We start from the raw sequence: 14,736 nt of genomic DNA on the forward strand, positions 1-14,736 counted from the left end.
TAGTTAAAGGGATTATAAGGGAAAGGAGAACTGAGTGGGAAAAATTAGAGAGGGAAACAAACCATGAGAGACTCCTAACTCTGGTAAACAAAGGGCTGCAGAAGCAGAAGGGGAGGTGAGTGGGGGGATGGGGTAACTGGGGATGGGCACTAAGGAGGGCACTTGATGGGATGAGAACTGGGTGTTATACTATATGTTGTCTATGTTGGCAAATTGAATTTAAATTTAAAAAATGGGATGAGTGGGATCCCTGAGTGGCTCAGCGGGTTTAGCGCCTGTGTTCCACCCAGGGCGTGATCCTGGAGTCCTGGGATTAAGTCCCACATCGGGCTCCCTGCATGGTGCCTGCTTCTCCCTCTGCCTGTGTCTCTGCCTCTCTTGCTCTCTCTCTGTGTCTCTCATGAATAAATAAATAAAATCTTTAAAAAAAAAAATGGGATGAGCACTGGGTGTTATACTATATGTTACAAATTGAATTTACATCTCAAAAATGTAAAAAAAAATAAAATTATATATTCAATTAAAAAAACAAAATGTAAAATAAATAAATAAATAAATTTTTAAAATAAAAAAATAAAACTTAAACTTAATTACAAGAGATGAACATAAGGAGAAGGGAAGGAAAAAATAAAATAAAATAAAATAAAATAAAATAAAATAAAATAAAATAAAATAAAATAAAATAAAATAAAATAAAAACAGAAGGGGAGGCAAACCATAAGAGACTCTTAACTCTAGGAAACAAACCGAGGGTTGCTGGAGGGGGAGATAGGGTCATTGTGTGATGGCCATTAAGGAGGGCACTTGATAAAATGAACACTGCCTATTATATGCAGCTGATGAACTGCAAATTTCATCCCTGAAACTAATGATACACTATATGTTAACTAAATTGAATTTAAATTAAAAAAAAAAGTTAAAGGAGGTATGGTTGAACTTGAACTTGCCTAACAGAGAGTGTTGATGTGTAGGCTCTACCACAGGTATTTAGAAGGAGCTGTCCTTATTACTTAGGTAAAAGAAAATGAAGTTATACATTTCGTTCACAAACTTATCCCTTGTTCATTTTAAATGTCGATTTTTTTAGCCTTCCTTACCCCAACTTTTTACTGATTCTCTATCAAGGAGGAAAGGGCTTTTACCCACATAGCTTACACCAGGGATTGTTGGAAAGTTTCCATACTTCTTCTGTGCAAAGTGAGAGCATCGGTGTTTTGGATATCCTAAAGAAAGATGTTCCTAATGCCCTTGAGCTTGTTGTGAGGGCAGGTAGCATTAGCATGGTGATAGGTAGCCAGGTTCTATTTCCCCCTTCGCTGATTTAGATGCCTCCATCCTGAAGATCCGACAATTCAGCACAGAGCGAGCCCTTTCAAGGAATCTTACACCAAAGGCCTAATTTCAAACACTTGAACATCAGCCAGGAGAACTAATCTGTTACCCTCAATCCCTTCTATGTCTCTCTACTCATGGGAAGGGCAATAAATAAACCAGCACCAGGAGATTTCCCTCTCTTTCAGAAGGAAGAATGCAGTCCCCTTGTTGACAGGGCTCCCAAGCACAGGAAACAAGGTTTACCTTTGCCCAAGCCCACAGGTGTTTATTTTTCCTGAGGCAGGCTGCTTGCTAAGACATTGTGCTAATCACTTCCTTCTTGACATTATCCCATCCTCATCTCTAATGAAGAACCTTGGCCCCCTGTGTATTCATTTCCAGCCTTCTGCTATTTTTTTCAAACTAGGCTTGCCCTGGAAGCCATTCAGATCCAATGTCTCAGAGTAATATCCTCTGCTTTAAAACTATGGGCCCTCAACTTTATGGTCAACTAATATTCAACAAATCAGGAAAGACTACCCACTGGAAAAAAGGACAGTCCCTTCAATAAATGGTGCTGGAAAATTGGACAGCCACGTGCAGAAGACTGACACTAGACCATTCTCTTGCACCATACACAAAGATAAACTCAAAATGGATGAAAGATCTAAATGTGAGACAAGAATCCATCAAAATCCTAGAGGAGAACACAGGCAACACCCTTTTTGAACTTGGCCACAGCAACTTCTTGCAAGATACATCTATGAAGGCAAGAGAAACAAAAGCAAAAATGAACTACTGGGACTTAAGATAAAAAGCTTCTGCACAGCAAAAGAAACAGTCAACAAAACTAAAAGACAACCTGCAGAATGGGAGAAGATATTTGCAAATGACATATCAGATAAAGGGCTGGTCTCCATGATCTATAAAGAACTTATTAAACTCATCACCCAAGAAACAAACAATCCAATCATGAGATTGGCAAAAGATATGAACAGAAATTTCTCCAAAGAAGACATAGACATGGCCAACAAGCACATGAGAAAATGCTCCGCATCACTTGCCATCAGGGAAATACAAATCAAAACTACAATGAGATACCACCTCACACCAGTGAGAATGGGGAAAATTAACAAGGCAGGAAACCACAAATGTTGGAGAGGATGTGGAGAAAGGGGAACCCTCTTGCCCTGTTGGTGGGAATGTGAACTGGTGCAGCCACTCTGGAAAACTGTGTGGAGGTTCCTCAAAGAGTTAAAACTAGAGCTGCCCTAAGACCCAGCAGTTGCACTGTTGGGGATTTACCCCAAAGATACAGATGCAGTGAAGAGCTGAGACACCTGCACTCCAATGTTTCTAGCAGCAATGTCTACAATAGCCAAACTGTGGAAGGAGCCTCGGTGTCCAACGAAAGACGAATGGATAAAGAAGATGTGGTTTATGTATCCAATGGAATATTACTCAGCCATTAGAAAGAACACATACCCACCATTTGCTTCAACGTGGATAGAACTGGAGGGTATTGGGCAGCCCCGGTGGCACAGCGGTTTGGCGCCGCCTGCAGCTCAGGGCCTGATCCTGGAAACCCGCATAGAGTCCCACATCAGGCTCCCTGCATGGAGCCTGCTCCTCCCTCTGCCTGTGTCTCTGCCTCTCTCTCTCTAGCTGTGTCTCTATGAATAAATAAATAAAATCTTAAAAAAAAAAAAAAGAACTGGAGGGTATTATGCTGAGTGAAGAAACTCAATCGGAGGACAAACATTATATGGTCTCATTCATTCAGGGAATATAAAAAATAATGAAAGGGATTAAAGGGGAAAGGAGAGAAAATGAGTAGGAAATATCAGAGGGTGAAAGAACATAAGAACATAAGACACCTAACTCTTAAAAAAAAAAAAAGAGACACCTAACTCTGGGAAACAAACAAAGGGTAGTGGAAGGAGAGGTGGACAGGGGGGATGGGGTGACTGGATGACGGGCACTGAGGGGGGCACTTGACGGGATGAGCACTGGGTGTTATACTGTACGTTGGCAAATCAAACTCCAATAAAAAATAAAAATAAAAAAAGAAGACTTACAAATAGCTAGCAGACACATGAAAAAATGTTCCTCATCACTTGCCAACAGGGAAATACAAATCAAAACCACGATGAAAAAAAAAAAGAAAAAAAACAAAAACAAAACCACAATGAGATCCCACCTCACAGCAGTAGAATGGGTAAAATGAACAAGGAAGGAAACAATCAATGTTGGGAGGATGTAGAGAAAGGGGAACCCTCTAACACTGTTGGTGAGAACACATGCTGATCTAGCCACTCTGGAAAATGCTATGGATATATATATATATATATATATATATATATATATATGGAATATTATAGAATATTAAATATCAAATATTTATAAATATTATATTCACATTATAATTATATTATAAATATAAATATAAAATATTACATAATATTAAAAAAACAGAAGTGATTTAAGGTTGACAGATTGGTTCTTCCAACTGATGATGTGTTTGGCAATGGTCCTTGGAGCAGTATTCCTTAAAAAAGCTCTTTCTACACTGAAAAGGTCCTGGAGCAGACTACACATGTGTGAAGTCTTCTTTTTTTTTTTTTTTAAGATTTTATTTATTCATGACAGACACAGACAGAGAGAGGCAGAGACACAGGCAGAGGGAGAAGCAGGCTCCATGCAGGAAGCCTGATGTGGGACTCGATCCCGGGTCCCCAAGATCATGCCTTGGGCTGAAGGTGGCACTAAACCACTGAGCAACCCAGGGATGCCCTGTCTGCTCTTCAGAATGAAGACATCTCTTGTCAGCCAGGGGAGGGAGACCACGTGGCTACTAATCACAGCATGCAAAACAGCAGGACAAGAACCGAGCACTCAGAGGCAGAAGGGGGAGTTTTCCTTTAGGTTATCACTTTTTGCTCTCATACAGCACCAGAATGGGAACCTGCAACTAACACTAGGTGCTGGGTGTGTGAGGACAACTGTATTATCCCCTGAATGGGAACAACCCTAGCTAGGAAAAACAGCAAGACAATGGGAATGGCTTCAAGGAAAACCAAAGTTCTCCATTTCAAATGAAAATAAAAGTTATCTGGGAGTAAGATGTCTAACTTCATCTCCCCTTGCCCCAGAAATGAGGCAAGCTCCTTTCCAAAGCCTCTGGCCAAACCCATGCACAAACCTTTGGAGTTCTTTCAAATGCCAACATTGAACTGAAGCCAAATTACAAAGGGCCCTGTGGCATGACTTATCTCACAGTCAGGGGCTCTGTCAGTTTCCCCAGTTTAAAACAGAAAATATTGCACTCAGAATACTGGCACTCAATGGCCTCCAAGAAGAACCTCCTCAGAAAAAAAAAAAAAGAGAGAGAGAGCAAGGATGAATATTTATGCATGGAAGCAAGGTTCTTTACTGGTTACAAGGAGGAAAAAGTTCTACATTTCAAATGAAATGGAATAAATCTGAGATGGATATGTCTAAATTTCTCCTGCCCCAGCAATGACACCAGCACCCTTCCAAATCCTCTGGCCCAGCCTACACACATTCTCTGTTGGGTACCTTTAAATGCTCTAGGTTTCATGATGTCCACAGAGTTCTGAAACTCAAAGTGAAGGGGCGCTGTGGTCCAAGGTATCCCATAGTCCCAAGAACTCTGCCAGACTCCCTAGATTAAAGCAGAAAATATGGTTCTGAGGCACTTCTTTGGAATGACCCCTAGGTTGAATTTTGTTTGAAAAAACAACAACAAAAAAATGAGAATGGACACACAAAGGCCCAACATGCTTCACAGAGATGAGAATGAGAGAATACTGAGAATTAAGTGACTTGGAAAATGTCCTAAAAATTTGGCTGTTTTAGGAATAAGAAATTCCACTGTGCTTGCTCAAAGGGAAACTTCCACTGGATACACCTGGGAAATGAGTAAAGAAAAGGTCTGCATTCCTTTTTTCTCTTTTTTTTTTTTTTTTTAATCTTTGGAGACAGAGAAAGAGAGAGTGAGCAAAAGCAAGCATACACACAATGGAGAAGGGGCAGAGGGAGAGAGAGAATCTTAAGCAAGCTCTAGGGTCAGCACGAAGCCCTATGTGTGGCTGGATCTCAGAACCATGACATCGTAACCTGAGCCAAAATCAAGAGTCAGATGCTTCATCAACTGAGCCACACAGGTGCCCCAAGGTGCCTTCATTCTTTCTTTAGAAAAAGAATCTTCTTACATGGAATTTTTCTTGCACTTCCATCAGTGGATAGAGACAGCAGTGATTCAGAGGTACCAGGCTGGATCTCCCAGCTAATGATCAAATGTTCAGAACTGGTACTTGGAGCATTCTATTTCTGCACTGAACAGGTCCTGGAGCATAGTAGGCATCCACGGTCCATCTGTTCTTCAGAATGAAGGTATCAAAATTAACCAGGAGAGTGAGGCAAGCCAGATACTCATCTGTGTGCATCCTCAGTTGGCCAAGAATCAAGTGCTCAGGGACAGAAGGGCAAATATTGCCTTCATATATCAGATGCAGATTATTTTATCTGAGCACAGGTCCAGAGTGCGAACTCACCACCAGACCCTGGGTTCTGTGTGAGTTAAAACATGAGGGTTCCTGAAGATGACCCAAGACCTTGTTAGGGAAACAGCGAGGACATGGGAATTACTACAACGAGTTCCAAAGTTCTACAGGTTGAGTGGTGGAATGGGATAAATCATTCAGGAAGATAGCTCCCTTTGTTTCCATTTGTGCCAAAAAGGAGGCCAGCTCCCTCCCAAAACCTCTGCCTGAGCCTACACACAAACATTCTCTGCTGGGCACCTTCAAGTTCCCTAGTCCTTCTGATGTCCACATCCTTCTGAAGCCAAATTTTGAGGGACCCTCTTGTGCAACCTATCCCACAGTCCCACAGAGTCAACTGGACTCCTCAGTTGAAATCAGAGGACATGGCTCTAAGACGCTGGCTATGAATGTGGAAAATGCAGTTACTAGCACATTCTCCTAGCAAGCTGGCCATCTCAGGAACAAGAAACACCAGTGGGGTTTGGCTAAAGGAAACCCCCATTTGGGGTGCCTGGGTGCCTCAGTGGTTGAGCATCTGCCTTCGGCTCAGGTGATGATCCCAGGATCAAATCCCTCATCAGGCTCCCTGCAAGGAGCCTGCTTCTGCCTTTGCCTGTGTCTCTCATGAATAAATAAATAAATCTAGAAAGAAAGAAAGAAAGAAAGAAAGAAAGAAAGAAAGAAAGAAAGAAGAAAGGAAGGAAGGAAGGAAGGAAGGAAGGAAGGAAGGAAGGAAGGAAGGAAGGAAGGAAGAAACTCCCATTAGCAACACCTAGAAGCTCTGTCAGCAAGATGCCTACAATATTCTTTCACTTACAGAGATAAAGCTTTCAGCCTTGGCTCTTTTTCCCTGCAATTCCCATCAGTAGATAAAGGCAACAGGGGTTCAGTGGTAGTCAGTCGACGGGTGCTTGTGAGTAATGTGCAAGTCCTTGGAACTGGGGTTTGGGGCAGTATTCCTTGAAAGGGCTCTTTCTGTGTTGACCAGGTCCCAGAGCATACTTGACATGTGTGAACCTCCTGCTTTTCAGAATGCAGGCATCTAGGTCAGTGAGGGGTGGTAAGCAAGCTGGCTGCCCATCACTATGTTTGCCAAGCTGGGTAAGCAGCAAGCCCTCAGGGACAGCATAACCCCTTTGGGGGAGGGAAAAGGGGGAAGAGTTCAGGCACTGAATCACCTGCTTTGCCCAGGACCACAGTGGGAACTCACCAGCAATCCCTGGGGGTTCCTGTGTCAGTCAGAGCCCCATTGCCTTGAAATAGAAACCAAGAACTGCTTAGAAATATAGCAAGGGGTTGGAAATGGCCGCAGGACCAAAGTTCTACATTTCTAATAGGAATGAAATGAGTCTGGGAATGAAATGTCTCCATTTGTTTCTCTTGCCCCAGAAATGAGGTGCCCCAGCACCCTCTTAAAACCTCTTTCCCAGCCTACACACAACCATGCTCTGCTGGGCACCTTCAAAAGCCCTAGGCCTCCCAACATCCACAGACTTCTGGGACCAAACATTGAGGGGCCCAGTAACCATACTTATCTCACAGTCCAAAGGATTTCACCAGGCTCCCTGGTTTAAAGCAGATGAATCTGTTTTGAGAAATTGGCTCATTCTTTCTCCAAAGGTGAAACTAGCTTTTAAAAGAGAGCCAGGGGCAGCACGGGTGGCTCAGCGGTTTAGCACCTGCCTTTGGCCCAGGACATGATCTTGGAGACCGGGGATGGAGTCCCGAGGCGGCTCCCTGCATGGGGCCTGCTTCACCCTCTGCCCGTGTCTCTGCCTCTCTCATGAATAAATAAAATCTTTAAAAAAAGAGAGAGCGAGCCAAACATTGGAAATGGATACACAAAATGTTAAACATCTTCAGGAGTGGTAAAAGAGGAATAAAGTTGAGAATGGAGTTGTGGGCGACCACGGACTAGCTGGAGTAACTGAACCAAACCAGGCCCGGACTGTGTCCCTCATTCACTCAAAAGGCTCGAGAGCCTAAAGGGTGAATAGTTGGTAGATGCTTGAGAAAGGGCTTGAGCAGTGGTTCTCAGGCTCGCTTGTACGTGATCGCCCACATAGCACAATAGACACAACTTATTCTGACCTGGGCATAAATGTAAGTAAGGGTCTGTCTGTCCAAGCTGGTCTGTTTACCACACCTAATATTCCTTTGAAGTGTGCACATCTGGAGCAACAAGCTTATCTATTTACCAAGGTCTTCTGGCGCCAGTGGGTCTGTCTTGCGTGCTGAGAAAGGGGAACCTTGGAGGGTTTCACAAACATGCTAAGAACAGATACTTCTTTGTCTTCGTTTTGCTTATGCTATATAATGTTCTAGAACCTTGAATAAAGCTGGCACTGCTTGGACATCATCCACTGTGTCCCTCCTGTCCCCATCTCTTTACTTTTCTTTTATTTTCCTCATCCCCATATCCTCAGGACCCTGATCTTGTTGCTGCAGCGCGCACAACATGGAGTGACAAGCACAATCTCATAACAAGATGGTCTTGATGGATCAGTGCCAGAAGCATCTGCAGTGTCTCTACAGCCTCTACTGTCTCTGCCCCTTTCCACCAGCCTCTCCCGAGGGAGGTAGAAGCTATCTCCAGGAGGGGAGGGGCCGTGGGGATGCTACACAGGTAACTGGGAGCAACACGCGTTCCTTGAGCGCAGCTTCCCACTACCCTCTCCCATAAAGGCCTTAGAACACACATCGAAAGTAAGTGTGGAGGATGGAGATCAAGGCGGTCTACTTCACCCTGAGAAACCACCGTTCCCTGAAGGCAGGTTCTGACAAGCCTCTCACGGAAGGGACTCAGAACCTACGTCCACGGCAGGCTGGAGGCCCCGTGGAAATGCACAGTTCATAACTGCAAGAAACAGCATTCCTTGAAGGCAGCTGTCAGCTTGCCTCTAGGAAGGGAGCTTGACTCTCTCTCTCTCTCTCTCTCTCTCTCTCTCTCTCTCTCTCTCTCTCTCCAGTAGGTGGCGGAGGCGCACTAGAAGGGAGCTGTACTTCCCTCAGAAAGAAGCATTCCCGGAATGCAGCTTGCAACTAGCTTCTCACCCAAGGGAGTTAGGACCCATCTCAGCAGGAGGCGCAATGGAAAGGCCCTGTCTAAACTCCGATGATGGGTCCTTCCTCCTATGCGGTTTCCTCCAGCCTCTCACATGCTGCTTAAGAACCTCTCTGGGGGGATCCCTGGGTGGCCCAGCAGTTTAGCACCGACTTGGGCCCAGGGCGTGATCCTGGAGTCCTGGGATCGAGTCCCACGTCGGGCTCCCTGCATGGAGCCTGCATCTCCCTCTGCCTGTGTCTCTGCCTCTCTCTCTATCTCTCTCTCTCTCTCTCTCTCTCTCTCTCTCTCTCTCGTGTGTGTGTGTGTGTGTGTGTGTGTGTGTCTCATGCATAGATAAATAAAATCTTAGAAAAAAGAAAAAGAACCTAACAGTAGGTGTGGGGACGCAATGGAAACGCACCGGGCTCAACTCTCAGAAACAAGCACTTCTTGAATGCAGCCTTCAACTAGCCTCTCACATACGGTTCATCAGGAAAGCCCCGACTTTTGGGGAGGACCCGATGCTGGGCTCCCTTGGGGAGACACTCTGGTCTTCGTTTCGGTTGGTTTGTTGCGCAGCTTTCGGTATCTTTGCACGAACCCGGCCCTGTTCTGATTGGTCATGGTAAACCACGGATGGATGGATCCAGAACCTGGTCAGGCTACCTGGCAACTGGGGGTGTTTTCATCAAATGGAGAGATCGGAACATCGGGTCTTTCGTGACCTCTCCACAAACAGGAGTGAGACCGAGGCTAGAGTTTGTTGGCGTCTTGTTTGTGTCTACGTGTCCCTATGTGTCCTAGGGGAGAGGTTTCCTCCACCTGCGGATGCCACTGCTAACATCCCATTGCACAGGGACTCTAGCTCGTGAGCTGGAAGGCAGGCGCGGGTAAACCGCGGGCACCGTGCGGCTCAGAGAGATAAAGACGAGCCCCAAAGCTTTACAAGTTCCCATGATCTGAGATGAAATGTCCCACATTCGGGACACCTGGGTGCTCAGCGGTTGAGCCTGTGCCTTTGGCTCAGGGCGAGGTCCCGGGAACCTGGGATCTAGTCCCACATCGTGGAGACCCCTTCTCCCTCTGCCTGTGTCTCGACCTCTCCCTGTCTCTCATGAATAAATAAAGAAATCATTAAAAGAAAAAAACCAAAAACTTTAAATCGGCCTCAGGCCTTGCGGGAGGCTCCCCTGTAGCTCCCCCCCCACCCCGTTCCCCCCCCACCTTCCCCTCCACCTCCCCCCACTTTTCCGCAGGCCTCCCGGGCTGCAGTGGTCAACCCCTCTGCCATCCCCGGTGCCCCCAGCGCCATCGCCCCCCCACCTCCCCACCCCCAGCGAGGAGCCAAACCCACCCCAAGCCATGGGGCCACCTCCTTCTGAGGTACACATTGGAGTGCCCCCCAGATCACCAGGCAGGAAGGGGCCCCAGGGCTCCCCTGGACTTCAGACTTTCCCACGGGAGCCTGACAGTGAGAGTGGGGAACACATCCACTGACGTTGTAGTGGACACAGGGGCGACATATATAGTTTTCAAGCCAATGCAAGGCTGTTGGTTTATTTTAAAAGCACGTGTCCTTGGAGCAATCAATGTCACACGTCACACAGTTAACCAGCATTCTCCCTCCACACCCCCACCCCCCGCCCCCTCCGGTTGTAAAATCTCTTGATTTTCAGTTCTGTCTGCCTTACAAGCCCTTGGGGGTGCTGGCTCCGCCTCAGTCTGGGAGCCTGGAATGCTGGTGACCCACATAGACCCCTCCGCCACCTTTATACGAAGAAACCACGGTTGCCGTCTTGTCATGTGTCACACAACAGGCACAGAAATCACAATGAGAACTACTCCCACCCTGGCTCCACCGGACCGCACCGACCAGAGGCTGGAGGGTTCCAGGCCCCAGGGAGGGCCCTGCTCAACCCCGCTGTTACCCCAACGGATTAGTTAAGTTGTACCTGCTGTGATTTGTCCACAAAAACTGCTTAAGATGGTCCATTTTGTCTGCCTCGCAGACCAGTCACTGTTGAGGTAAAACAAGAGAAAAAGCGTTTACAGGTAAACACTTACAATAGCTTCCAAAATCTTTGGTGACCTGAGACTTCGAAGTTGGACTAGGTTAACTGGTACATTGGGTTGAATTCATCGGATACCTGCGTCTTTTCAACAGAAGGTAAAATACTAACACCGTGAATCACTAAGACACCCAAGGTGGTTTTTGTTTTGTTTCCTTGTGTTTTCCTTCCTCCCTCCCCTTTTCTTCCCCTCCCCCTTTTTTCTTTTGATCTTTTGTCTTATTCAGGAAAACTGCAGATACCTGCGTGTGTTAGTATACATGTCTCATGCTTTCTTGAAAATTGTCTTACACACACACACGCACACACACACACACACAAACTGTGTTTCTAAAAACTATGACATGTTTTCATACATTTGCCAATCTAAAGGATTCTGGTACAATAGACGGTGTGCCCGTGGTTCCTACTGACTTTTCACCAGAGACTGAGGTTTCTGGGAGTTAACAGTCTGCCCCGTGGGGGAGGCCTGAGTGGCTCAGCGGTTGAGCACCTGCCTTTGGCTCACCTTTGGCTCAGGGCGAGATCCTGGGGGTCTGGGATAGAGTCCCACATCCAGCTCCTTGTGGGGAGCCTGCTTCTGCCTAGGTCTCTGGCCCTTTCTCTCTCTCTCTCCGCCTCTCATGAATAATTAAACAAAAATCTTAAAAAAAAATAGAGAGAAAGAAAGGTTCTCTCTTTCTCCCTCCCTCCCCCCCTTCCCCTTCACACAGTACTCTCTCTCTCTAAAAAATGTAAATGGATACAATTTAAAAAGAAGTGTGCCACATGGAATCGAGACTGCTGGAAAACGATAAGGAAAACAACTCCGTGTGTGAGAAGGTAGGAGATGTGTAGGAGAAGAGGCACAAGGCATGAGAATACATTTTTTGTTGAGGGAAAAGAAAAAAATGTCTTAAAATGAGCCTGGCTATTTTTAAAAAAATTTTATTTATTTATTCGCGAGAGACACAGAGAGAGGCAGAGACACAGGCAGAGGGAGAAGCAGGCTCCCTGCAGGGAGCCCGACCTGGGACTCCATCCCTCAACTCCGGATCATGCCCTGAGCCTAAGGCAGAGGCCCAACCGCTGAGCCACACAGGCCTCCCAGAGCCTGGCTTTTCAGAGAAAGAAAACTTAAGACTGACTCTGAATTACAAAAGGACATTGCAGAAGGGGTTTCTGAAGGAGACTTTCTGAAAAGAAATTGTGTGCATGATCCAGACGGACTGAGATTGGGAGAAGTGAGTTTTACAAGCACACTGGTATGGCATTCAGATTTAGCTCTTCTCTCTGTTAAAATGCCAAGGTTTACTTGCATTGGAAATCTACTCTTGGTAAGAGATTGTGAACAGAGAAGAAAAGACCGTGTTTTTATTTCTTTTCTAACTGCCCAGAACAGCAAGGTTTTTATTTTTTTTTAATATTTTATTTATTTATTCATGAGAGACAGAGAGAGAGAGAGACAGAGAGACAGAGAGGGAGGGAGAAGCAGGCTCCGTGCAGGGAGCCCGACGCGGGACTAGATCCCGGGTCTCCAGAATCAGGCCCTGGGCTGAAGGAGTCGCTAAACTGCTGAGCCAGCCAGGCTGCCCCCAGCAAGGTTTTATATTCATTTTCATCTGGTCTTTACCTACATAAGAGAGTGAAAACTTCTCAATATTAAAGGAGCTACATTTTGGTGACAGCTCTATAACCTCCTGCAGAATCTCCTAGGGCCACCTCGGTGAAGCAGATACGGAAGTTCTCAGCTTGGTAATGATCAGGGATCCTTTGTAGGCAGGTGCCTTGAAACCTTCTGAGATGTTCTGGGGGTCTGGGATAAAGTCCCACATCCAACTCCTTGTGGGGAGCCTGCTTCTGCCTTAGTTGGTTGGTTGCTTGCTTTGGCTGGCTGGCTGGCTGTTCGCTTTTTCACTCATTCGTTCATTGATTTTCAACAGATTCCCAGAAAGTCAAACCCTAAATAGAGTCTCTTGACTAATATATGTAGTTTACCTGCTATGTGAAGTCACATGAGAAGCATGTCAAACAGATAAATAATGATAAACCCTCTTAGATTATATTGGGTGTGTGAATGCTGTCAGTGTTCCAGAAACGAAATGAAATTCCTGAAGTTGCAAATGTCCTGGTACAGTGCCATCACTCGACATTCGAATTGTTAAAATGCTGTGTGTTACAAAAAATAATTTTTCTACTCGACTGCATTATAATGAACTCTCATCGGGTCTTTCACCACATCCATTGTTGACCGCCCTGTCATTTGCAGATGTTGTTCCGATGCTCTTGCAAAAATATGGTCCAGCTTCCAGAAGACTCACGAAAAGGACTTTGGACAAATACTGGTTTCTTGTCATCCTGAGATCATCAAACTACAGGATGAATTGCCAGAACTAATGAAAAAGCTGCATTTAAACAGAACAAAAACAAACAACATGGAACTGAATGAGTGAAGGACAACGATGACCGTTTGTAACGACTCTTGTTCAAAACATTGTTGATCCCTTCATGTTTGCTCCTCCAGATTGTTAAGATTGTTTGTCTCTAGAGATATCTACAAGTTACAGAAATTTTATGAAAGTGTTTTGTGAACAAATTAAAATATCTATCTTTCTCCCTACCTGTGACCCTCCAGAGTTCAGAAACTCTCACCAAGTAATCTTTCTTTTATGGCAATTGGAAATCATCTGCAGAAGTTCGGTGGGAATCTGTTCTCATTGTAACCAGACACCCTTGGAAGGACTGGTTGTATTACCAAGGCCTTAACTAGAATGGCATCTGTTTTTCTTTTTCTTCCTCCAACCCCCCCACCCCAGTTTTGTTTTTTAAAGTAAGCTCTACTCCCAGCATGGGTCTGGAACTCACAACCTTGAGATCAAGAGCCCTGCTCTCTACTGTCGGAGCTGGCCAGGCGCCCCTGGAATCTCATCCTTAGACACATGCATAGACTCAGATAGGATCAGACAACTTGGAGAAACTCAGATCCACTTTCTGGAGCCAATCAAGCGCCTTGGAGACTGTGGGCCTGGTACCTTCCTTCCAGAGTTCCCCACAGGCTGACCAGATGAGTCAAGAATACCACCTCCTGGCAGATGAAACCAAGAGTCAGATGCTTAACCTGACGGAGCCTCCCAGGTGCCCCTAAAAGGTGCTTTGAAATGCTGAAGTTCTTCCTTCTTGAGTTGCCTTTACAGGGATGACGTCAGTGACCACATCTGTCTCCCTGGAGAGGAAGAAAAAATTCCGGATTGCTGAACCCTGGTCTTCCACACTGCGGACTACAGGACCCCCTCCAACCTGACCCAGGAACTCCCTTACTCTGAGCCAAGGACAGGGGGTCTTGTTTTGCTTTTAAGTTGCGGTTAAAAATAGACATCACCTGCAGTGGAGCAGTTTAGCCGTTTCTAAGCCTAGAGTTCAGCAGTATTAGGCACCTTCACATCCTCCTGCCACGTTATCTTTCCATTCCATTTTTTTAATTTTAATTTTTATATATTTTTTAAATTTTATTTCTTTCTTTATGAGAGACACACAGAGAGAGAGGCAGAGACACAGGCGGAGGGAGAAGCAGGCTCCCCACAGGGAACCGGATGCAGGACTGGATCCCAGGACCCGGGGATGATCCCCGCCCCCAGCCAAAGGCAGACACTCAACCTCTGAGCCACCCAGGCGTCCCATATATACTTAATTTTTTAAATGTTCGTTCATTCGTTTTTCATTATCTCTAGACCCAACGTAGTGCTCGAACTCACGACCCTGC

This window comes from Canis lupus, chromosome 17 (genome assembly GCF_003254725.2).
Source record: "Canis lupus dingo isolate Sandy chromosome 17, ASM325472v2, whole genome shotgun sequence".
NCBI classification, from domain to species: Eukaryota; Metazoa; Chordata; class Mammalia; order Carnivora; family Canidae; genus Canis; species Canis lupus.